The sequence below is a fragment of the Sus scrofa genome, chromosome 1, assembly GCF_054392235.1.
Source record: "Sus scrofa isolate SSC_HxYL_T2T_F1_AM1 chromosome 1, Sscrofa_HxYL_maternal_Yorkshire_Landrace_v2.0, whole genome shotgun sequence".
Taxonomy (NCBI): Eukaryota; Metazoa; Chordata; class Mammalia; order Artiodactyla; family Suidae; genus Sus; species Sus scrofa.
In genome coordinates this window covers 261,920,587-261,946,900 of record NC_139383.1, presented here as the reverse complement: position 1 = coordinate 261,946,900, position 26,314 = coordinate 261,920,587, and the positions used below count along the sequence as shown (strand labels likewise).

Here is a 26,314-nt window from a genome sequence, read left to right as displayed (position 1 = left end):
CCAGAGGGAGGGGTTACAGAGGACTCATGCCCAGGACCAGTGAAAGAGTTAACTAAGCCATGAACTATTGAAGATGGCAATAGCGGGAACAGGCTCTGAAGGGCCAAGGAGGAGGGCAGGGGTGGATGCTCAAAAAACAAGGCTTTCCCAAGTCAGAGAGCACCCGTAGAATTTAAGCAAATGCAACGCCATCTTCATCTTCCTCATTTCCTTGAGAAAACAGACATTTGGGACCACACTATAATATCCACAAAAGTTATATTTTTTCCCCTATTACAACCCAAAGAGTTACTATATACTGAGGACTGATCAGAGTCTTTTACATCGTAGGTTAAACTATGTGACATTCCCAATACTTGACCATTTTTATCTATAAAAAATGGCAATTTCAGATGGATTCTACCCAACTCATTAGCTCTCATTTCTGATTCTAACCTGGCAAGATGGGAGTTATTATTCCTATTGTAGATGAAGAAAAAGACATAAGGAAGAAGAGTCATGTACCCCAAGGTTACAGAGGCACCAAGAAGCACTGTGACCCCATCCTGGGTTTCTTGGACCCAAAGCCAAGGGTCAGGAGCCTTCCTTTTAACAGCACAACCTGGAGTCACCTGGGTTAGTTTGAGTTGCTAAACATGTTATTTAATAGAATACAGAGCTGAAATAATCATATTTAGTCATTAGGTTTTGAAATATATTTTATACCACTAGCCAGTTTATGTAGCACCTTGACCAGGGCACTTAATGGCACTTGTCTTATGATCTGTAAAAATGAGAGGAATGAACTAGAGGATGGATCGGGTCTTTTTTTTTAATTTTCTTAAATTTGGATAATAATCACAAATATAATAAATGCTTAGTTTTTTTTAAATGATTTATTTAAACAATTATCATCATTCTTTGGAGGCTGTCCAACCAATGCAGAAAAGTTGGAAGTTTCTAGACTGTCCCTTCTCCTCTAATTTTGGTGCTCTGTATCCATCTGGAATTTTTACAAGATCCAAGTGTGAGACCCTAAGCCATTCACTTAGCTCTTCTGAGACTCGGTTTCTTGGTGTGCAAAATGGAAATGGGTGAGGTCAGCTCAGCCTCCTCTCAGGGGAAGATGAATCTATTAAAGCGGGTGAAAGTTTCCGCAATAAGTTGTGTACAAGGTTTTAGCAGGGCTTTGCTGGGAGTCATGATCACATGCCTGGAATGTGCCAGGATCCCCATCAGGTGGGAGGGCCTGCCAACCCTTTTCCTCCCCAGGGCCTCCCCAGTTATGACCAAGCAGCTTCCCCCCTGGTGAGTCAGGACAAACGAGGTTGGGCATCCTTGGTCTAGTTAGATGACATCAGAAAAATGGAAATCGCCACCAGATGATGATTCAACTGGAATAAAAATTCTTATAAAGCCATCTCTGAATCATGTTCGCATCACTCCTGATAAATCAGACCAGGTGGTACTGGTGAGGGTAAGGACCACTGGGGGTCACTACACTGCAGCTGCATCGCTGCTTTACCTGTCTCCCCAAAGACACAGGTTCTATGAAGCCAGTAGACTATTTGGAAGCTGTCATTTCCTTAGTGCCTCCCAGTCATCTTAAGGCTGTAGAATTAAGTCAGTTAGAAAACGCACACATCAGAGTTCCCTTCGTGGCTCAGTGGTTAATGAACCTGACTGACATCCATGAGGATGTGGGTTTGATTCCTGGCCTCGCTCAGTGGGTAAAGGATCCAGTGTTGCGGTGGGCTCTGGTGTAGGCCAAAGATGCAGCTCAGATCCCGCATTGCTGTGGCTATGGTGAAGGCTGGCAGCAATAGCTCCAATTAGACCCCTAGCCTGGGAACCTCCATATGCCCTAAAAAGGCAAAAGACCAAAAAAAAGGAGAAAATGCACATTTCATTTAATCTTAGAGCCAACAAAAACCCACCCACAAGATCTTCTGGTAACTTATAACCCAAGAAAGAACACAGCGGATGAAAACAAGTGAAGGTTCTGTGGCATCAAAAATAAGGAAGAATGGAGAAGAGTTTCCATGGACCACATTAATAAGCTACAAGAAAGATGGGCAGTGGACTTCTGCCAAGAATGCACCTGTCTCATGATCAAAGGATAGTTTTCCTCTATTCCTGGGACAAACAAATGTCTTGAAGTCAACTAAGAGGCCAACACGAATAATAATGGATAGCTGTAGTTTTCAAAACACTTTCACATGGCAGCTTACTTGATCCTAAAAGGTCAAGGGAGGGAAATTTACATTTATTAAAAACTACATTACTGAAAACATGCCGGCCACTTTGGATTGGCTACTGCACTTAATCCTTGACTGCAGCCACTAATCATGGGTATTATTAGCCCCGTTTTGCAGTTTACAAAACGAACTTGACCGGATTGCTCTGAACTCCCCACGCCCACAGTGGGGCTCTTCCGCTACAGCCTCGCCCTCTTAGAGACTGTAACCTTTGATCTGATGAGTCTGTGGATTAGTCTGTGACTTTAGAAAAGGTAACATTTTAGAAGTTAGATCAAGCTGACACTGGAAAAATGTCAACTTCTGCCCTACACTCTGGTCTCACTTCCGAACTGGGAGATCCCTTTTTGATGGACGGCCCTTCACTCTGCCAACCACGGGCTCATTATTTCTGGAAGCCAGAAGTGAGGCCACCAAGAAAGGAGTTAGTCTCACCCACTGGAGAACCACCCCCTAGAGCCACCACTGAAACACAGGTTCCCATATCACTTCATGATTGGGGTGTTATGTTAACAGGCCCACAATATCCTATATATATATAGATAGGCTACTATATATTATATAATATATAATATTGTGTATATATATATGGGCTATTATATATTATATATGGGCTGTTATATATTACATAATGTATAATATATATATGGGCTATTATATATTACATAATGTATAATATATATATGGGCTATTATATATTATATATGGGCTATTATGTAATATGTAATATATATTATGTATGTGGGCTATTATATATTATATAATATTATATATAATATATATGGGCTATTATATATTATGTATTACATATTATATATATATAGGGAATATATATATCAGTAACTACACCATCACCCAAACCCCTTTTGTTCATGCCACTTAGCCACGCCCTTTTAAAGGTGGTAGGACAGAAGTCTGATCAGGAAAACAGGAAAGGAACAAAATGAGCCAAATAAAATCTACTGGAGACTTTGTCCTATTTAACCAACTTGTCATGAAGGTTTATTTGAGTGAAATATACGGGCCCAAAGGATTACACATTCCATGAAATTCTATCTGCCCCAACTTGGGCTGATACTCCAAATTATGGTATTACAGGGAGATAAAAAAAGTTGAGAACATAAACAAATACGATTCTAAACTCAATGTGGGAAACTCTCATTTGCTAAAACCTCCCTTGCTAAAAGGCACCAAAGTATTTCAACTCCCGCTGCCTTACCATTCTCAAGAGATTTTTGGTAAAAAGTCTGAGAATTTAGAGAAAATAAATCTCCAAGCTGGGTTTTTGCTTGTAACGACAAATAGACAGAGACATCTAAAGGCAGCACAGCCTTCCTTTACTTACTCCAGCAGACTGACCAGTGGCCAACACAAATTCTTGATCAGAAAAGCTGATGGAAAGACAACACCAGGATAACGTGGAAGGTATAAAAAGAACTCCAGAGTGGAAGGAGCCTGGGTAGAATTAACCTCAGCAAAGCTCCCCAGGCTGCAAACTGAAGGACAAACTATTCAGCCTTAGCCAGCATTGAGGGTGAAGCCTTCATAAATACTAACAAACAAAAATGCAAAGTGGAATGACAAGGAAAGTTGAGACCTTGAGATTTTTTTCTCTCTCACAATATTAGCTTACAGCTTAGCAAGAACGAGGGTGGAGGAGGAAATTCCTGTGTTCGCACCCACTCCCCTCAAATACCTTCTTTTTTTTTTAGAAAGAAATCTATTGTTGAGGCAAGGGGAGACCAGATGTGTTTTTTTTGTTTTTTTGTTTTTTTTTTTCTCCTAGGTAATAATGGATTCAATTGCCTTGAAGTCAATTTACTGACCCCTGGGTAGGAAATCCCAAGTGGACAAACAGGAATTGAGTGAGTAAGTGTCACAGCCAGATGACGTGTCTTAGACCTACATTCTAGAATACCTGAGGCACCCTTGAATAGAAAAATATTTCATTCAGCAAAACCATCCATTTTAACTTTAAACATTTTTTTTATTTTTTTTTATTTTTGTATTTTTAGGGCTGCACCTGCCCTAAAAAAATGAAAGCTCCCAGGCGAGGGGTTGAATCGGAGGTGCAGCTGCCAGCCTATGCCACAGCCACAGCAATGCCAGACAGATCTGAGCCACATCTGTGACCTACTCATCTGTGACTACTCACTCCTTAACCCAGGGAGCCAGCCCAGGGATCGTTTCCCCTGAGCCACAATGGGAACTCCTAAAAGTTTTCTTGATTCTTACTGGAAAAGAAAGAGTATTTCGATATCTGAGATTAAAATAATCTCAATATGAAATCTTGAGTTGAAGGAACAGCCACGAGAGCACTATCTCCTTGGGCAATGTCATCAGACCTTCAGTATCAAGAGATGGAACCAGCCTTCCTCTCTCTAACGAGCCCAGAGTTCGAGAAAGCCAACTCCCTCGCCAGTTAGATGAAGGTTAGCTACTAACAGTCATCCCCTTCCTCATTCTGCATCTTCCCAGAGATAAGAAAGCCAGGCCATGTCCACTTTTATTATCAATTATCTGATAACAACAGCTTATTCTTGCTGAGTATCTCCAAAGTCGATTACTACACTTGCTAAAACTACCCTCATCTTTTTTTTTTTTCCCCCAGCTTTTTAGGTCTGTACTTGCAGCACATGAAGTTTGAGGCTAGGGGTCGAATCAGAGCTACAGTTGCCAGTCTACACCACAGCCACAGCAACGCCAGATCCTTAACCCATTGAGCGGGGCCAGGCATTGAACCCTCAACCACATGGATACTAGTCAGGTTCGTTTCCACTAAGCCCCAACCGGAACTCCTAAAACGACCATAACCTTAAAGAGAGCTGAAGAGGAAAGACAGAATAGACACCACAAAGTCTTGCCAAGTCGTGGCAAGTGCAGAAACCAACGTTTAGAATCATATTAAGAGAACAAAAACAATATATTAAAAATAACTAAATGGGCTGACATGTAGTGGGTAATACATTGCTTCCTCTCTGTGTTAGCCTTGAATGCTAACCACGTGCCAGGTTCTCAAACTCTATGTCAATGTCTTCTCCTATAATCCCCCCAATAATTCTACAGGTAAAGTACTATTATCCCCATTTTACAGGCGAGAAACCCAAAGCTTAGAAAGCTTCCATAATTCACCCAAAGGGACAAAGCTGAGATCGGGGCTCTGGCTACCTACCTCTGGCATCCACACCATATACTCTAAGCCACGCGTTCTGCAAATCTACATCCACTTCTGACGCTCCTGGACGATGTCTCATTTCATACAACTTTGACAATGTGATTTACTTTTTCCTGTATGTGAACTTTGGCACTTGCTAGAAAAGTGAACTTGAAAGTAGGGACTGGGGAAATATTTGATCTCCTGGGGATCTCGCAGGTGGATCACAACCTTCAACAACAGGGGCGAGACAAAAGGGAGAAGGAGCCCAGGTGTCCACTGATGGATGAACGGATAAACAAGATGTGACATGGGCTGGTCTGGAATATAATTCACCACCATTAAAAAGGACGGAAATTCAAACACCTGCTATGACATGAAGGAAACCTCGAGGACGTTATGCTAAGTGAAATAGACAGTCGCAAAGGAGAAATAGTGTAGAATTCCACTTAGACGAGTTACCCAGAGAAGTCAAACTGAGAGAGGCAGAAAGAAGACAGGGGTTACCAGGGGCTAGAAGGGGAGGGGTCCATGGGGAGTTGGTGTTTAATGGGTAAAGGGTTTCCATTTTACAAGATGGCAAAGTTCTGTGCTTGTAGGGGGTGACGGTCCCACCCATCCAATGTGCGACAATATGAATGTACTTAATATCGCTGAAAATGGTTAGGAGGGTCAATTTCACGTTATGTGTAGTTTACCACAATTAAAATGAAAAAAAAAAAAAAAGAAAAGGGCAGGATTTCCCTTTGTGACTCAGTGGTTAACGAACCTGACTAGGATGCATGAGGATGTGGGTTCCATTGCTAGCCTCACTTAGTGGGTTAAAGATCCGGTGTTGCCATGAGCTGTGGTGCGGGTCACAGAGATGGCTCGGATCCCAAATTGCTGTGGCTGTGGTGTAGGCCGGCTGCTAGACTAGACTCAAACCCTAGCCTGGGAACTTTCATATGCCACAGGTGCAGCTCTTTTAAAAAAAAATAATAATAATAAGCCAACAAGGAGAAGGGCTAGGAGTGCCCATCACAGAAATGCTCCAGCATGCTTGTCAGGGCCGGCAGGCAGAGGGACCCTGCTGTCATAGGTGTCAGGGAGTGGGCCTTCCACCTGGAAGTCACCCTGCTGGGGTGACCTGGAAGCTCGGGGGCAGAGAATAGCCATCCAGGGCGGCCCCCACTGTGTTTGCACAGCTTTGAAACCCATGGCTCACTCTCAGAACGTGCCCTTTCTTTTGTCTTTTGCTTTGTTTTTTCTTTAGGGTAGCACCCACAGCATATGAGATTCTTAGGCTAGGGGTCGAATCAGAGCTATAGCTGCTGGCCTACACCACAGCCACAGCAACACCAGATCTGAGCCACATCTGCGACCTATACCGCAGCTCATGGCAACACCAGATCCTTAACCCACTGAGCAAGGCCAAGGATCGAACCCTCAACCTCACGGTTCCTAGTTAGATTCGTTTCTGCTGCGCCATGACAGGAACTCTGACGTGCCCTTTCTGATAGCTGCGGAAGTGCATGGAAACTGTACACCCCAAGAAAGTGTGTCTTTGAGACCTTGGCAGGAAGCTTTTCCTGCTTCAGAGGCTACCCCTGCGGAGGACCCAGTGCCCCGATGCCAAAGACACGTCCAGGCATCCATCATTTCCCCCATCATGGAGCCACTGGGGGAAAAATAAAGGGGGTGAGGTAGTTTCCACCTTGGACATGGGACAAGCATGAATTAACTTACAGAGGAAACAATATTGAGAATTGGGACAACTTGGGATTCCTCTGATGACAGAGGTGCGATAATGATGGAGTAGCCCTCAACCTAGGGCCAGTGAGCGGCCAGGCAGCAGGAAAACACAATCCACTCACATCCTGCTCTTCCAATCAGTCCTGTGGCTTCCAGTGAGGACACCATTAACCACGAGGGCCCATCCCGCTGAGGGCTCTTCAGGGGAATGGACCGTGTAGACCCTCAAACACTCTCGGAGCCAGTTCACTACTGGGTGTTCAGGACTCACGTCTTCAAGACCAAGGCTGCACTCAGGTCAGATAAGACCCAGCCTTTCCCTCAAAGGAAGTGAGCACACCCATCCCTGGAGGATTCAAGTCTACAGTTGTCCTTTGACTTTCAAAAGATAGTTTTGTAGAGTTCCCGTCATGGCACAGTGGAAACGAATCCGACTAGGAACCATGAGGTTGCAGGTTTGATCCCTGGCCTCGCTCAGTGGGTTAAGGATCCGGCATTGCCGTGAGCTGTGGTGTAGATTGCAGACATGGCTCGGATCTGGTGTTGCTGTGGCTGTGGTGTAGGCCGGCAGCTGTAGCTCTGATTAGACCCCTAGCCTGGGAACATCCACATGCCACGAGTATGGGCCTCAAAAGACAAAAAAGAAAAAGAAAAAAGAAAGAAAAAGTTTTGCATGTTTTTTTTTTTTTTTGATGGTGACATTTATTTTGTATTTCCATCATGTGGATTTATCTTTTGACTTTTTTTTTGTTTTAATGGCCACACATATGGTAGCTCCCCAGGCCAGGGGTTGAACTGGAGCTGTAGCAACACCACAGCATCGCCAGATCTGAGCCGCATCTGTGACCTATGCCCCAGCTTGCGGCAAGGTCAGATCCTTAATCCACTGAGCAAGCAAGGGATCCAACTCGCATCCTCACAGAGACAATGTCGGGTCCTTCACCTGCTGAACCGCAATGGGAATGCTTTTTGACTATTTTTAATAAAAGTCAAAGTTAGTACAAATGAAGCAAAATTTCTATGTTGGTGATTATGTGTTATTGTGGTAAAGTAGACAAACATAAAATTTACCATTTTAACCATTTTTTGGGTACAGTTCAGAGGCATTAAGTGCATTCACACTGTTATGTGTGAATGCACTTAATATGCATTATAATGCACTTAATATGCATTATAATGCACATCATACCACTCACCCAAACAACTTTTTTCAGTTTGCAAAACTGAAACTATAGCCATTTAACATTAAGTCCTCATTCCTCCCAACCCCTAGCCCTGGCAACCATCACACTACTCCATGATTTTTTTTTCTTTTTACGGGCCACACCTGCAGCATACAGCAGTTCCACAGCTTGCTGCATCCTTAACCCATTGAATGAGGCCAGGGATCGAACCCACATCCTCAGAAACAATGTTGGGTCCTTCACCCCTGAGCCACAATGGGAACTCCCATGAATATTTTTGAAATCGTAGTAAATGTCTTCTCCTTTGACTTGTCTTCTCCTTGGGCAGGCAGCCAGGAGAAAGCTTGCTTCAGAGATCTGGTGTTAAGAAGTCAAAGTTCTTCCTGGCTTTTGTAAAAATCTAAACCATTGACAAGATTATACAAGGCGTTCCAGAAGCATCCTTCCTCCCTCCACCTCTAGGTGTTTTGCTCTGCTCCCTGGAAACTCCTGTAAGAGCTGGCAAGACTTCAGAGAGGAGAGACTGCAGGTTCCAAGTTCCCAGACTTGCCAAGGATTCCTGGGCTCCATCCCATGCCCGCATGGACCAGCCAAGAGCTTCACACTTGCCCACGTGGAAATGGTCAAAAGCAATGTAGGAGTTCCATCATGGTACAATGGAAACGAATCTGACTATTATCTATGAGGATGCAGGTTTGATCCCTGGCCTCACTCAGTGGGTCAAGGAACCAGCGTTGCCATGAGCTGTGATGTAGGTCACAGACAAAGCTCAGATCCTGCATTGCTGTGGCTGTGGTGTAGGCCGGCAGCAACAGCTCTGATTCAACCCCTAGTCTGGGAACCTCCATATGCCATGGGTGTGGCCCTAAAAAAAAGCAAAAAAAAAAAAAAAAGCGCTGTAGACATGTGACCAGAAATCACAATTAAAACCAGTGCAGACAGGGGCCTGGATGGTCCCTTCCTCAGAACCTAGCACTGTCTAAAACCTCAGGTCTTGAATGCAATCACAAGGCAGGTGTTTTCCAAAAATAACTGAGATAGAATTTTCCTTTAGCTGGACAGGTTGAAGGCTCGGAGACAAAATTAAGTTAATTTATGTAAGTTATAAAATAAGGGATTTTTCCTTTTTTTTGTTTTTGTTTTGTTTTTTTTGGCAAGCTTTTGCTTATGGACAGAGATTCATACCTTCAACACAGCAGGAGAAGAGGGCAAGCTTAGTTTGTCTTAGGTACTAAGAAGGCAGAATAAGGACGGTAATGATTAAGAGACTATAAAAGCCAGACTATAAAGATTCAAATCCTGGCTGTGCAACTATAGATATGTGCTATAGTCCTAAACCACTGTGCCTCAGTTTCTTCATCTGTACCCAAAATTTATAATAATGGTATCTTCCCAACAGGATATTATGAGGGTTAAAGATGGTGATACATATATGGCACTTAGAAGAAGGCCTGACTTTTCAATAAATATTCATTGTCAGAGGCAGCTTAAATCCACTTGAATCTCAGAGTATCTGCTCTTACAAAAGAAGCTTCATCCCAATTTGTGGATGAAAATGGGCCCATGTTAAACGTTCAAGGTTTTATTCCATTGCACATGCATTGGGTTATGCCTTCCTCTGTCCATATAAACTCTGCCCTCAGTTTGGAGCCACTCTTCTTAAAGCCCCTGTAATTGTTACTTTGTATATGTTCAAGGATTTGCGGTATTCAATTGTGTAATGATTCCTACTGGCGTTTTTTCCAGGCCAATTTTGAAAGACATAATTTATGGCAAAAAGAGTTTCGTGGATCTTGCAAAAGATGGCATATATTATCAGCCCAAGCGCGCCCTTGAGGAGCCCATGAGATGTGACAATACACTTACAGGTGTGGGCTGGAGACAGGAGGGGTACCTCAGGGGACAAAGGCCTGTGCGGTTTTCTTCCTCCCATTTATACTTCATACACCTTTTTTTTGGACTTTTTAGGGCTGTACCCGCAGCATATGGAAGTTCTCAGGCTAGGGGTCTAATCGGAGCTACAGCTGCCGGCCTACACCACAGCCACAGCAACACCAGATCTGGGCCGTGTCTGCAACCTACACCACAGTTCATGGCAACACCAGATCCTTAACCCACCGAGGAGGCCAGGGATGGAACCCGCAACCTCATGGTTCCTAGTCGGACTCGTTTCCACTGCACCGCAACAGGAATTCCTATACGTCTTTATGACTGGTATTAAGGACATAATGGTTTCATACTGATTTTCCAATTATGTTCTCAAAACAATTACTAGGAATCGATTACCAGGTGTCAAATCTCCCCTTTTTTGGTGACATAACTGATAATCCTCCAGAACAATTGATCTCATGTTCTCGGATTTCCACCATTCCCCATAACTTCCCATTTCCCAAAGTAAAGCCCTCAGGAGCGGAGCAGTTGGTCTGCTGGAAAAACACAGGCTTCCTCGCCCTGGGAAGAGTCATTCCACTCTGGCCAGAAGCCCAGCACTCCAGCTTCGCCTGTCCCGGCCTCCGGGTCCAAATGCTGGAGCTGGATGTTCTGCACAGCCTGCCAGTCACTCCCAACCACCCCCCTTCTCATGTGCAAGGGATCGTGGAAGTTATAAAAAGAAGGTACACGGAAGTTGCAAAGAGGTCTTCTTCTCCTTGCAGGGCCTCAGTGAAAAATCCCGTTTGGTTCCAAAACTTGTTGAGAACGATGTACTTCATGGATAATGTTCATGAACAAGTACAAGAAAATGGTTGTTATAACACCAAGAGGGAAAGAAAGCTGGAAAACACACTAGCACCCAGGAAGACCTCTGCTTTCAAATTCTAGAGCTCAAGGAAAAGCAAGTTTAATTAGAGTCAAACAAGAAAATAGGCAGAGACATTTGTCGCCATTCTGAAGGAGACACTCCCAGCTGGAGATGAATGACAGGGATTCTTTGTTGGATAGAATTCCAATTCAAAACTCCCCCCGCCCCAAGATATATTGGGGAGTTCCTATCACGTAGCTCAGGATAATGAAACCAGCTAGTATCCATGAGGATGTGGGTTCGATCCCTGGCCTCGCTTAGTGGGTTAAGGATCTGGCGTTGCCCTGAGCTGAGGCGTAGGCTGGCAGCTGCAGCTCTGCTCAACTTCCAGCCTGGGAACTGCGATAGGCCAAGGGTGCAGTCCTGAAAAGAGACATATTGGGCATGCTGGTTGCACTTCCCAGCGGTGATTCAGGTGGATTTTCAGCTCACAAATGGAAGGTGGAAAGAAAAGGAGGGAGGGAGGCAGAGGGGATGGAGGGCAGACCTGGGCCAGAAAAGAGAGAGGGATTGGAAGAGGGAGAGGGAGGAAGGGAGAAGGATGGGGGGGGGTGGCGAGGTTCTGTAATTAGAGATGCTGAGTGAAAAAAGGGGAAGATGAGTAGATCCCAGGGGCAGGAGGCAAGGTGGCAGGAAGGAGGCTCTGACTCCCTTTATCCGTCTTGCATTTATTCCCTTTCCTCCTCCAGCCTCCAGGTGGCACAGTGGGCCCAACACAGCTTGCTTGGGGGCTCACATGACAAAGGCTAGGGCAAGTTTGGGGAGTAAAACAGAGAAACAAAAGGTGTGGTTGCCAGGCAAGACTGGGGGTGGGGTGGGAAAGTGATCCTCAGTGGGGGCCACTCAGTACAAGGTCAGAAATATTTCCACAGTGTCCTGGGTACCCGAGCCACTCTCGAAACCCTACGGGAACTCTATCATGCTGCAGTTCCACTCTTTCACTCTTTCCAAGTCCCAGTAAAAGGAATCCCCCTTGCATCACAAGACGTAATCAGTACCTCGTTTAAGTGATGCTTGCTAGAGAACCGCATGTATTTGAAGCTCAGAAACACACGTACAGGATATGCATTCTAGATGTGGACAACTAGATGGGGGTTTCTCAACACCAGCACCGTGGAGCCTTGGGGCAGGATAATTCTTTGTTGCAGGGGTGGGACTTCCCATGCATTTTACGATGTTTAGCTGCATCCTGCTAGATTGTAGCTGCATGGGTCCCAGCTCCCAAGTCAGCCTGCAGGTTGCAGTCCTGAGGCTAAACTAGTTTTCTGGGTGGTAACCAGACCTTCCTCCTCCAAGTCCAGAATAGCAGAGCTTCTCACACCCTAAAGTACCTACAAATCCCCTCCCCCTCCCGGGGGATTTTGTTACAAATGCACATTCCATTCAGCAGGTCTGGGATGGGGCTCAGGATTCACAAGTTTCGACAAGCCCCAGAGCGATGCTAACTAATACTTGCAGGTCCCCAGACGGCACTCAGAGCAGGAGGGAGCTGGGGAGGAAAACTGGCTGACCTTGAAGAGCTGTGGGATAATTGGCTGGTTACATAACAACCTCCCAGTGCCTCAGCATCCTCATTTGAAAAATGGTGGTGATTGCATGGATTAAGCAAGACAAGGAAGATAAAGCAACCAGTTTGGCATCTGGCACTCAGAGGATGTGAATTCCCTCCCCCTTTCCTCGTAGCTCCTCCCAGCACCCTGCCTAGGAACCTCAAGAGCAAGGAAACCCTGGGGGTTACAGGGAATTCCCTAGAAGAAAAAACTCAGTTCCATTCTGAGCGGTGGTTGGAGTGGGAGGGATTTCCTCCCTTTTCTCTTCTCATCTTATCCTCTGTCTCTCGCTCCCTATGCTGGTTACACCACAACATCTGTCATCCTTTGGAGGCTGTGAATTGTTTTGGTAATGAAGCATATGATGAAAAGAATATTTAAAAACAATGTACACATTGTGATTTCATGCAAAAGCAATGCCTCCCACTCTCTGGGCCCATCTCAGGGCTGCATTTAACACAGATCTAAGCTTTTCTCAAAAGGAAAAAGGATCTCAAATGAGAATAATTGCAAGAGCTATGGACCAGATCTCAATTTCCAAAACAGTTTATAGATATTCCTTCCCAAATGCATCAATTCTACTCATCTGGAATTGTGTGTCCGGGGAGAATCGCTGCGATCCTTTGCAAGGAGCAAATGTTCTAATGTGAAATACTAATTTGCTAAACTAAATATAGCCCTGGGGTCACACAGCACATGGCACATGGATCTTGACAATAACACACATAACAGAGAGAGCTTTTGAATTCAGGGTTGTGAAGTACTTGGTTTTTCTAGAATATTAACTAAGATGTATTTCGTGGGGAAAATCACTCCTTCAACCCCCTACATGGAAAGAACTAAACAATGGTGTCTTTCTCCATCTGTAGGCTGTATAGGAAAAAAAAAAAAAAAAAGTATGGAGACACCGCTCAAAATAAAGTATGTTTCTGCATTATTCCACTGTGCAAATGACATCATGAGAATCAAAGCCCAGATAGTCAGCTGCACTGAGAGAGGGGCTGAAAGCCAGTTGGTTAACTGCCCACAGGAAGTAGTTTGGCCCCTGTACTTCCCACCTTCACCCAGGTGTGGGGCTCAGGCGCTGCACTGAAGGCCAGCGGATAAGGCTGGGTGGGAAAACGGTCAGGTAGGCGTCCCTCTCCGCCCCCAACTGGGGTTTGGGGCTTTCCAGTCTGCAGGTCTCTGCTTAGGAGGCACCAGCTCCATCCTAGCCCCAGCCCCCCGGGGGGACACCCTGGGAAAAGTCATAGGCATGGGCACCCAAGGAACCTCTCTCTCTTTACAGAACTTGGAGCAGAACAGGTGCCAGCGCCCTACACACCCACTCCTATTAACAAAAGATGAAAGCCCAGGAAGAACTGGCAAAATCCTCCTCTAAACCTCACCAACCCAGGGCCTTCTCAGGCTCACAGAGAACCAGTTGAGCCCCTTTTGACAGCCCCAGAAAAACTGCTCTCCCCACACTCTTTCTCCTTGCCCAGCAATAATCCTTTGCAAGCCTTCCTCGCTAAGGCAGGTGCAAACACCAAGATACATCCTTCCATAGTTCAAAGAGAGGTTAACAGTTCTGGACCAGCTTGACTCAATTGCTCACCAATCCTATACAGCAGATAGGAGCTTAGGCGCCCCCCAGGGCAGAGGGCTCCTAGAGAATCCACAGACCCGGTGACGAAGCCCCGGGACTGCCAGCATCACTGGTGTTGGCATCCACAAACAGAACCAGTTTCAAAGGCGCTATCCAGGTGCCTCCCACTTGAGGGGTGCTAACATCTGGACACTGTCTGTCCCTCTGTGGACACTGGGGCCATTGGCTCCTGTGTCTAGACATGCTGCCCAAGTAAACAGGCAAATTCCTAATGTCAAGGGGACTTTCCTCCAGCAGACTGTGACTAAAAAGGAAACTGCACAAGGGCATCACAAACTGGCTTGGGTGCCACAGTGTTCTGCTTTTTAAATCGTGTTGTTTGTGAATCCCCGACAGCTTATTTTTTTGTTTTTAATGGCCTTAACCCATGGCGGATGGAAGTTCCAGGGCAAATTGGAGCTGCAGTTGCCAGCCTATGCCACCACCACAGCAACACCAGATCCAAGCCACATGTGCCCTATGCTGTAGCTTGTGCCAACGCCAGATCCTTAATCCACAGAGCGAGGCCAGGGATCAAACCCGCATCCTCACAGAGATAACGGTCAGGTCCTTAACCCACTGAGCCACAAGGGAAATTCCCCTAACGGCTTTTTCTAACAGACTTACTTCCTTAAATGTAGAGTCTCAGCCTAGTCCAGCCTCCTGCCAGCCCCCCGCCCCCCCAACCAGTCTGGCTGGCACCAGGTACGTGGTAGAAAGGCTTGGACCAAGAGTGGAGGTTACCTCTCCTATGTGTTTGTTTAAGAGAATCATGGGGACACTTTACAATTAACTCACAATAATGTTTCCTGTGTGTCCACCTCACCCTGGTGCTGCATAAGCATCCATGCAAGGAGCCAACGCTCCTGTCAATCCATGAAAAGTTAAATAACATGATTAAAAAAACAGAATTCACTAGGTTACTCAAGCTCTTCTAGAACCCTTTTTTTATGTTAACCCTCATGGCAAATCTTTACTTCATATATTCGTCCACATTCCTGTCTTAAGACCCAGTCAATTCATACGAGCTGGCAAAGAATCTTGCAATAGGTCCTAAAGTCTCCTTCAGTGACACCCAGGATCAGGGTCCTGAAAACCTGAGTCCGTATTTCCAGAGAGAAGCAATTTCCTTTTTTTTAAATCTAAGTATAATTGATTCACCCTGTTTTTTAATTTGTGCCACACAGCAGAGTGATGGATTCAGCTATACATAAATATACACATTCTTTTTTAAAAAAAATATTCTTTTTGGAGTTCCCATCGTGGCTCAGTGGTTAATGAACCTAACTACTATCTCCGAGGATGCGCGATCCCTGGCCTTGCTCAGTGGGTTAAGGCTCGGGCATTGCCACTGAGCTGAGATGAGGTCTCAGATGCTGTGCTATGGCTGTGGCATAGGCAGGCAGCTACAGCTCTGATTTGACCCCTAGCCTGGGCTCGGGTACGGCCTTAAAATGACCAACAAATAAATAAATAAATAAAATATTCTTTTCCATGATGGTTTTTCAGAGAATATTGCATATAGTTCCCTGTGCTATAACACAGCAGGACGGACCTTATTGTTTATCCATTGTATATATAATATCTTTCACCTGCTAATCCCAACCTCCCATTCCATCCATCTCCAACTCCCTCCTCCTTGTTAACCACAAATCTGTTCCCAATGTCCATGAGTCTGTTTCCTGAATAAGTTCACTTGTGACACTTTTTTTTTTTTTTTTTTTTGGATGGCCCCACAGCATGTGGAAGTTCTCAGCATTTGGAAGTTCAATCCAGGGATCGAACACACACCACAGCAGCAAAGCAAGCCACGGAAGGGACAACACCAGATCCTTTACCAGCTGTGCCACAAGAGAACTCTTGAGTCATATTTTAGATTCTATATATAAGTGATATCATATGGTATTTGTCTTTCTCTTTCTGACTGACTTCACTTAGTATAATAATCTCTAATTATATCCATGTTGCTGCTAATGGCATCATTCCATTCTTTTTTATGGCTGAGTACTATTCCATTGCATGGATAAATATATTCACACCATGTCTTCTTTCTCCATTCATCTGCTGATGGACATTTCAGTTGTTTCCTTACCTTGGCTACTATGAATAGTGCTGAGAAGTAATTTCTGACCCACTCAAAGCATCACGAGGGAGCAAGTAAAGAAAAGAAAAAGCCTTAATACAATACAGCAAGTGCTCTGGAGGGAAGAAGGATGAGAAGGATGCCAGTCAGATTCCCCAAGTTAAAAGGAGGGGGCTGTGGGGTGGGCGTGGAGGTCAGACCTGGAGAACCTCCATGCCCAAAGCTTCTGGATCTGATCAGTGTAAAGGATGAACAATTGATCTGCTACGCAATTGCTGGAATTTTTTAAATTAACTTTAAAAACTGGAGCTCCCATTGTGGCTCAGCAGGTTAAGAACCCAACATAGATGCAGGTTTGATTCCTGGCCTCGCTCAGTGGGTTAAGGATCAGGCATTGCTGCAAACATAGGTTATAGATTCGGCTCAGATCCCGTGTTGCTGTGTCTGCAGCAGAGCAGCTGCAGCTCCGATTCCACCCCTAGCCTAGGAACTTCCATACGCCGCAGGTGCAGCCATAAAAAGAAAAATAAAATAAATAAAACAGAATAAAATAAAAACTGTTTACGTATTTGCAGGTGCCATAAAGATGAAAGACGACTTTGGTTAATTTAAGGAAACATTTAAATAAGTTTGGGAGGAACACGCAGGCAAGGTGCTTCCATATACAACTAATTTAACCCACGTTTTACAATAGGCACGTTTTGGTATCCTCTTCTTTATAGATGAGGGAAGTGAGACTCGGTTTATACCACATACTCTAGATCTTACAGAAAACCTGGCCAAGGCACTAATGAGTTTAGGCCCTATTACAGCTTTGGATAACTGGGGTTTTATCGTATCTGCATATTTGGCTCTGCTCACCCATCTGCTCCAATCAAGCACCAAACCAACCACAAAGTCCCTGCCCAGACCTAAGAAAAAGGGGGCTCAAAGGGCAGTGACATCGCCACCAAGTTCCACAGCTCTCACCCCTTCCCTGGCACCACGACTCCCCAACTTGGACATGAATCCCCCGAGACAAACAAATAAGCCCAACTCCTTACACCCACTTGCGGGAAGTTGCATCATTTCATCCCCATCCCCATTCTCTGCCCGAATGAGGCCACCTGCAGCATTCTACCTCCATGCGGTCATTCTGAGACTCCCACCAAGATGGGAACAAATGTCAGTTCCAGGTCCCTTGATCCTCCTCAAATCTGTCCCCCTCATGGCCTGGTAGCATTGGTGCTCCTGGATTTGAAGGAGAATTACCCGATGGGTCCTCAGATGCCCTCAATCCTTCCACCCATACTGTCTGTCCTCTTCCACGTCTCTGCAGTCTCCGAATTCACTTTGAAAGAAAGAAAAAAAGAAAAACCCTTGTGGAACCCTAGAGAAAGTGCACCCTCTTTTACTATAGGAAGAAGGAAAGGTCTGGATTAACTCATTTTTCTGGCACTCAACTTTCAGAGACTGGGGCAAAGAAAAGAAATGACATTTGTATTGGGATTTTGGTGTTCTCAAAAGCCAACCTCCAGAGTCTGTCCTGGATTGGGTTCTACAATTACACGTCTACACTCTTACCAATCATAATGCTAACTATGCTAACATCACACTGAGACTCCAAAATCCTCAGCTGTCAGTGGAAGGACAACAGTATAGTCACCAGAGGAAATTCACTAAGGCAAGAAGCGGTCAAGGCAAGGCAATCATTTGTGACATCCGAGAGACATCTTCATCAACAACAGGGGAAACAATTTTTAAGACTTTGGTGTAACCTTCCGTTACTATATTAGAGCATCCCGTTCCGTAAGTATCCTAATTAATGGAGTCCTACTTAAATCACACAAGCAAACTCTTTCTTTTGAGCAAAATACAGGTTTGCCTCCCTACCCGAAAGACCATGCCTATGAAACCTTTGGCAAAGGAAATGGCACAAAGCAAAGCTATTCCCCTACTTCCTCTTATAACCGGCACTTTGCTTTTACAAAAGACCTCCGTTAGCATGGTAATGGCTTTTTCATAAAAGCCTTTTAACCAAAAGAATATAGGTCTTTCATAAACGCTAGTGAAACAGTGAAATATAGGTCTCTCATAAAAGCTAAGGGGCAGTAATGTGAATTTTCAGAAAGTGGGGAGGGGGGGACCTATAGTGGATTTTCCTGATGAAATAGAGACATTTCAACTTTTCTATAATAATACATTCCTGGAAAATGTATTTGAAGGGCATAAGTCCAAAACTTAACAGTAGTCTTATACATTCTTAGAAGGTGATTCTCTAACAAAGGCCTCCCTCTCTCCCTCTCTCTCCTTCTCCTTCCCTCCTCTCCTCTCTCTCTCCCTCCCTCACTCTCTCCCTCCATCCCTGTCTGTCTCCCATGACTTGCATGGAAATACTGCCTCCCCTCAGACTCAAGCTACCCAAAATTCTTCTGGATGAGGCCGGTGCTAGTGCAGGGCACCGAACCCTAAGCTTTTTTAGTGTCACAGAAAATCTGCCTCTGGATATCAAGCTAAAAAAAAAAAAAAAAAAAAAGATACAATTTTCTAGGAAACTTATAAAAACTGTTGAACCCAATAAGTATATCAATCAATTATTTGAAATTTCCTAAGGTTTGCACAGGACCTGTGACCAATAATCAAAGCAAGTGGTGATGTGGTGACTGCCACGTTTCTTGACATCAAAGGACAGCCATTCCAGGGGCTGTTTCAAAAGAGATCATGCCAATGTTGAGAAATGTACAAAAATAAAAATGGAACTGACATCATTCCCTTTGTTTTCAGAAGTCAATTTTCAGCGTGCTCCTGTTTTAATCATTAAAATCCCTCAACACGACCTCTATCCAACTTCAATTTCATCTTTATTTGAAACATTTGTCATTACTGTGATAAGTAAGACTTATAAGTGATGACAACCCTGATAGAAATCTGGGACATGGGTGCTTTAAAAGTCCACCAAATCTATAAAGACAGTAGAATCTAGAAAATAATTATACTAATTAATTAGAAAGTCTGGGGTGTTAGCACTTTTTAAAAGTAACATTGAAAATGTAATTTCTATGTTAAAATACCAAAACGTTTAGAAATCAAATAACCAGTGGGTCATTTTCCCCTCACTTGATAACTAAGACAACCTGCTTCACTTTATTAGCCAGAAATCCTGAGGTTAGTGAGTCAGAAGGAGCCACTTATGAAAGTGAAATAAATTCTGACAACACTACCCTGAACTCTGCAGGCAGGAAGCTGTCCAACTGTCATGCCAGAACTATGAGATAATGGGTATTTCAAAATGTTTGTCCCATCTCAAAGCCCAGCCATCCGTCTCACACTAGCATCTCAGCATCCCAGAGATGTCTCTCTCCATTGCCAGAGAAACATCTCGATACTTAACTGAACACTCTGTTAGCTAAGGGATCTGGAGACCTAAGTAGTAGTACTTTCATTTTTCCTGGCTCATGACTAATTTTATTGGTGAAGCTCAGAATGACTGCAGGGCCCACGATGTGCCCACTCAAAGGAGAAGATGCCCTTTAAGCAAAGAGCCTATGGCAAAACTGAGGAGAGAGCTGGATGGGTAACTGTTTAGAAGATGCTCAAGGGCAAGTTTTAATTCTTAAAAGGCTTTATTTAAAGAAACCTAGTAAACTCCTTACTAAATATGCCTCATTTCTAGACATGCCACTCTGAAATTTTATTGATCAAAGTGAAGGAGGCTGCCAGAAGGAGGAGAGTGTTTAGTTAAATTGGGACCATTTCCAGGAAGAAAAGTGTGATGCTTAAATGACCTCTCTTCAGTTAGAACAAAGCCAAGGAAACAAATCGGGGGGGGGGGGGGGATGACAAAGGTGAGTGATGGGTTTGTACTAATTTCTGCCCCTGATAAGATGGAAGGGAGCTTCCTCTGAGAAGCTGTTTGCAGACTCAGAGATATACTATAGAGAGATCTATAGGAGAGACAGAGACACAGGGCGGGGGGAGGAGACAGGGAAGTCTTTTCGAAGACAAATACTTTGGTGGGAGGGTTGGAGGTTCGCCCAAATTAATGGTGCAGCACTTAACTGCTACAGGGAAGAGTGCAAATTTGGCAACGTCTGACCACACAGCCCATCGAAGCCAAACCACTATTGACCCACGCGGGAAACTGGCATTACTGGGTTTAACATCTCTGTAAACGAGTCACTTTCCTCCCAGGCGCCCTCTTTTTGCGGCCTGAGGAGAGATCCCCAAGGCTGGCCATCTCGCATCCATGCACGGAAGCTCAGAAACCAGGTAGCGGGTTCCGCTCCCGTGGGTCCAGCTCCCGCGGGTCCAGCCCGCGGCCTGCCGCCTCCCTCCCCACCACCCACAGCCGCTTTGCCTTCTGCCCTCACCCGCCACCAGCACCACGGCTCCCCCGTCCGTTCCGCCTCCCTCCGCGGACTACCAGGCTGCCGGCTCTCCTGAACTTAATTCAGGCCCCTGTTCTTCACTATGTTTCTCTAGAACTGCTCCGGGCCGCCAGTATCTCCTAGCTCCTATCCCGGGAGGTGCGCCGCCTCGGCGATTACAGAACAGTTTGCCCAGCGCTCACCCACCTCGATCCGCCCCTTCGGCTCTTCACAGTGTCCCCACAAAGGGGCCAAAGAGACAAACCCTCAGGCTTTATCCGGGATAAAACACCAGATCCTAAGAAGTGGGGTCTCAGCCTGAGGCCAAACTTCCAGGCTCAGCTTGGATCCGGATCCCCCTCCTTCCGCGCACAGAACGGCTGCTCCCTCCTTCCTCAGCATCCCCCACCTCCATCCCGATCCCGTTCGGAAGGAGCTCGGGCTGGTCAGGGCAGGGACCCAGCCCTTCTCGGTCCCAATCTCCATGCAGAAGCTCTAGACTTCCAAAAAACGGCCGCAGCGCTGCCACCTAAGGAGTCAAGACCCACGCCTTCACCTCGAACTGGAATGGGTGGCTCCATCCACCGCGGCTCCCGGGTCTGGAAAGGCGGCTACAGCCCTTTGATTTTCTCTGCTTTTCCTCAACAGCCCGGCTCTGTGAGTGTGTGTTGCGGGGGGCGGGGGGAGGAGGGTAATATGCCTAAGTTTATTTTTTAAAGTATATATAAGTGAACAAATACTGATTAAAGGAGCCAAAAGCTGGCCCTCCCCCAAACCTAGGAATTCAAAGCCACATGGCCACATGGCCATAGCCCTTTCCAGCCAGGCCACCCCCTCGCACACGCTCCACTAAGCAAGGGACATAAAAGCCCTTTAAAGTCCACGGTGCTTCCAAGGGCTTCCCAGATCACCAATCCCTCCTGGGCCACCCTTTCCTAGTGTGCGAGGCCCCAACACCAAGAGAGCGCCCCGAGGACTTGGTGTCCGGAGCTGCCCGCGCCCCAGCTTGGACACCCACCTCTGAGCGCCGGATCCCGGGGGCACAGTCCTCGGGCTCTGCTCCAGCGCGGTGCGGCCGCTGCCTCCTCGCTGGGGCGTCCGGGAGACTCCACGCAAAGGCGTTCGGCAGCCCCTGGCTGGGGCGAGCGCATCTGCGGAGAGCTGCTGCCGCGGGGCGTGCTGGAGTGAGCCGAGCGCCGCCCGCCGGCTCCCGGAGCCCGCCCCGTCCCCGCCCCCTTCCCGGCGCCTGGGGCCCCGGTCCGCCCCTCGCCTTTCACATCCCCTCCCCAACCACCCACACCTCTGTCTGGCTTTGGCGGAATCTGTGCACAAACCTAGAAACCAAGAAATGAGTGAATGAATAGACTGGAGGAATGGAGGGATGGGCACGTGCAGCCGAGCGTTTCCTAACTGGGGAGAAGGCTCTGTGGCTGGGTGTATGAACGCGCGTTAGCACACGGGTGGGCGTGTCGGCTTGTGTGCAGGGGATCGTGTGTGTTGGTGTATACATACGTGCATATGAGTGTACAGGAAAGTGTGTGGGTGCGTGTGAGCCCGCACATCGCCACAACTGCTGAGTTCCCATACGAGGGGTCGAGCTCCTCGTCTCTTACCCAGCACCACGACTATGTCCGGGTAAGCGGAACCGCTGGGAGCGGTTGGGAGGTGCGTTTCTGCGACCCGGAGGGCGGTTCAGTGTTTTGGACCTCGCCCTGATGGGGTCCAGAGACTAAGGTGTGGACAGGGAGGTTTCCCAGTTCGTTGACTGGCCAGAGCTGTCATGATGCCCTCCCTAATGTGGCAGCCGGTGGCCTGGTGTCGGGGCGTGCGTGTTAACAAAGCCAGCGATGGGGAAGGAGGCAGCTGTTACACCTCGTGGGGCTCAGTCGAGGGGGTGGCCAGCCACCCCCCACTCCGGAGACGTCTGAAATTTCAGCATGTAATCCCCTCCTCCTCATGAATATTTAAATAATGTTAATGACCCTTTGAAAACGGACCATCTAGAAATCCTGAGAGAGGACACACACACAGAAACACCCTGCCCAGAAAACAGGATTTTAAAAAGCAAGGCGTTCTCTACAGAGGAAATAGAATATAAATACAGCATAAAGTCGGATGTCTCCAACTGTCCACTAGGCATGACCGGTGTTTCCATTTTCCCGGTGATTCTCTCTCTCCAGCTCTGAAAGTCAGAGCCCCTTACTCTCCTTCCAATTTCCGACCTGTGGCCTGCTTTTATCTGAACCAGTGGCCCAAACACGGGGTTCCTCTTCTGAGAGTCAAAGTCTCCTGCCAGGGTTTGGTTCTTTTTTTCCTCATCCACAATGGTCCTTGATTCCCCATACAAGAAATTATAACATGGGGAACTGCCCAGGAAGCCTGTCCAGCTAACGACCTTAAAAATAGCAGCCTCCCAAGAAAAGGCTTATTTCCCATCTGGAGGTTTATTCACACCTTTACTCTAGGGAGGTGGGGGCAGGGGATAAGGGCTACAATGGAGACAACAGCTGTTCTCTTTAGGGTTCCTGCAAGTCTATAGGCTTCTTTTTCTCAGCGTTTAGGAACTGGTTCACCAGCCTTTTTGCATGTTTGTCTCTTACACTACTGAATTTCAATAGAATTTACTGACCAGTGGCCCTAGATTACAGAGTTTCGGCCTCCATCAATTTCCTTCCTCCCTTCCCCCCCTTTCCCTTCTTTCTTTTGCTCCTCATGTCACTGGCTTAAGGAGTTAAATATGTGGGTGCCCCACATAGTGACCTATTTTTAACATTTACTATCAGGTGAAAACTCACATTGAAATGAACACGTTTGCAGACATTTATTTATATGGACCATAGGCCCCTGAAGGAAAGATTCCAAGATGACAGCAGAGGTGAGATTTTTATAAACAGTATTAGGGCAAGTGCATCATCACTCTGTCTTCCTATGTTCCTAAATTAGAATGTATCATTTATGAATCAAGTTTGTTTCATTGTTAGAAAGAGTGCAGACTTCATATGGGCTTTATTCTGAAGTCTTTGCTAAAGCAATGTCAATGTTAATATTAATTTAATATTATTTTAATTATATTTAAATATAATAAATATAGTATTATATTTATTATCTTTAAATATCAATTACTTCTTTGTTAATATTAATTGTAAAGTTCTGGCATATCCTACAGAAAACTACTGAGAATATTAATTTAGGAAAAATATATGTTCAATAGATATTAATTTGCAAGAACATTTCCTTCTCTTTCCTCTTATATTAAAGAGGAAGCCATGATTACCTTATGCTTTTTTAATATAAAAGACTTGGTACATACCAGGGCCCAGAAATATTTGTTTAATTTGTTCCATGCAGTCAAGGCAAGGGTATGAACATCTGCCTGTGAAAGTAAAAACTCCTTTAAATTAACACTTTCTCATTTAGTTCCCCCCTAGGCTGGTGGTCCTCAATTAAGGGTGATTGGAACCCCACCCCCATTACGGGGGGGGGGGGGGCATTTTGGCAAAGTCTGAAGACACTTTTGATTGTCTTCATGGGCATGGGAGTGCTACTGGAATCTGATGGATAGAGGCCAGGGCTGTTGCTAGATATCCGGAAGAGCACCAGTACAGCACCCCAACAGCAAAGGATGACTGCTTCCAAATGTCAAGAGTGCCGAGGTTGAGATATCTTGCCCTGGACCAAAGCTGGGACTAAGGACCACAGATATCAGAACCATGTCTGTGTTTATTAGACATGCATATTCCTGAGCTCCACCTGTCCCTATTCAGTCTGAATCTCTGCAGGGCAGGACCGGGGAAACTCTATTTTAACAGCTCCTAGGTGATTCTTAAGAATCACTGAGAAACACTGGAGATGGGAAAGGCTGGTTTCATTACCCAGGACATGCTATGGGTTCATCACATTGTATGTGTCTTAACATGATAATGTGAAAATGTTAAATGCTTCTTACACCGCTTAGGACACAAAACCTTCTATGGAAAAATTGCTTGGCAGGAGAGGAGATCAGGATTTTTTTTTCCCTATGGCCAAAGTGGACATTTTTGCTTATGGTGTCTCTGCCTTCCTGCCTGCCCACTTTATTTTTATTTTTTATTTTTATTTTATTTTATTTATTTATTATCTTTTTAGGGCTGCACCCTTGGCAAATGGAGGTTCCCAGGCTAGGGGTTGCATCAGAGCTACAGCTGCCAGCTGCCAGCCTACGCCACAGCCACAGCAATGCTGGATCTGATCCACATCTGTGACCTATACCACAGCTCATGGCAATGGTGGATCCTTAACCCACTGAGTGAGGCCAGGAATCAAACCTGAATCCTCATGGATACTAGTTGGGTTTACTAACTGCTGAGCCATGATGGGAACTCCCTGCCCACTTTAAATGGTGCTCTTGAGCAAGAGTGGCCACCAGGGGACCCAAGAAATAGAGAGACACCAAAAGCAAAGGTTGGATTTCTGGGAAAGGAGTCAACCTAGACACAGATTGACAGAGCCTCTTCTTTCTTCCCAAGCTTAGAGAAGAATAGAAGCTGGAAAAAAAAAAAAGACCCACGAGTGACACAGAGAGCTGATCTGAAAACCCAAAGAAGGGGCCATGACTGGTCCATCATAAAAAAAGAATTTGCCATTTCCTCCTCCTTCTAGCAAAGAGAAAGACCAACCAGCATCAGGTGAGTACAATCATTAAGTACTAAGTTTGTCCCACAGAAATTTTTTCTCTGCTAGGAGAAAAAAAAAAAAGAGTAGAATAAGATGGAAAAGCAAACAAAATCAACACCAGAAAAGGCTGGCTCACATCAATAGCCCTAGATCTGGGGAGTGGTGGCCCGAGGGCTTTCTCACCAAGAACCACCATAAGAACACTGGAAAGTTAAGAACAATCCCAGTCCCAAGGGCATTTCCATGGAACCAGATGAACTAAAAAAATCTAAGAGAAGAAACAAGTGGGGGAAATATTTGCAACATATAGAACAATGGGCTACTATCTGTAATACGTAAAGAGTTCTTACAAATCAATATAAAAATAGAAGAAAACTACTGTCTAATTGAAAAAACAAACCAGTCATTTAGAGGTAAATAAGAACAACCACCCATGACATTTAAGAAAAGATGTACAAACTCTTTGTCATTAAAAAATGAAAGTGAAAATACTGGAATAATGTATTTCACCTATGATATCAGGAATACATAAAATACAAATATCTATTACTGATGAGAATAATGAAAGTTAAATATTGTACACTGTTGAAGGGAATATAAACTATTAATAAATTGGTAAATTTGTTAGACAATTGATTATATCTCTCAAAAATTAAAAAAAAAAAAAGTTTATATGGTGTTCCCGTCATGGCTCAGCAGAAACAAATCTGACTAGTATCCGTGAGGTTCAATCCCTGGCCTCGTTGAGTGAGTTAAAGATCCAGCATTGCCGTGAGCTGTGGTGTAGGTCACAAATGCAGCCAGGATCTGGCATTGCTGTGGCTGTGGTGTAGGCCAGCAGCTATAGCTCCAATTTGATGCCTAGCCTGGAAATCTCCATAAGTCCTGGGTGCAGCCCTAAAAAGATTAAAAAAAAAAAAAAGTTTATATACTTGAACTTGCAATT

At 45.3% G+C, this 26,314-nt stretch overlaps 1 protein-coding gene across 26 annotated transcripts in view; it reads right to left on the bottom strand.

Annotated features, from left to right (window-relative positions):
- PALM2AKAP2 (PALM2 and AKAP2 fusion) overlaps positions 1-26,314 on the bottom strand; it is a 508,785-nt gene that overhangs the window by 100,869 nt on the left and 381,602 nt on the right. For 2 of the 26 annotated variants that reach the window (XM_021087838.2, XM_021087737.2), the window contains exon 1: positions 21,734-21,901. The gene's annotated coding sequence lies outside the window, so the exon portion shown is untranslated. 26 annotated transcript variants of the gene reach the window in all.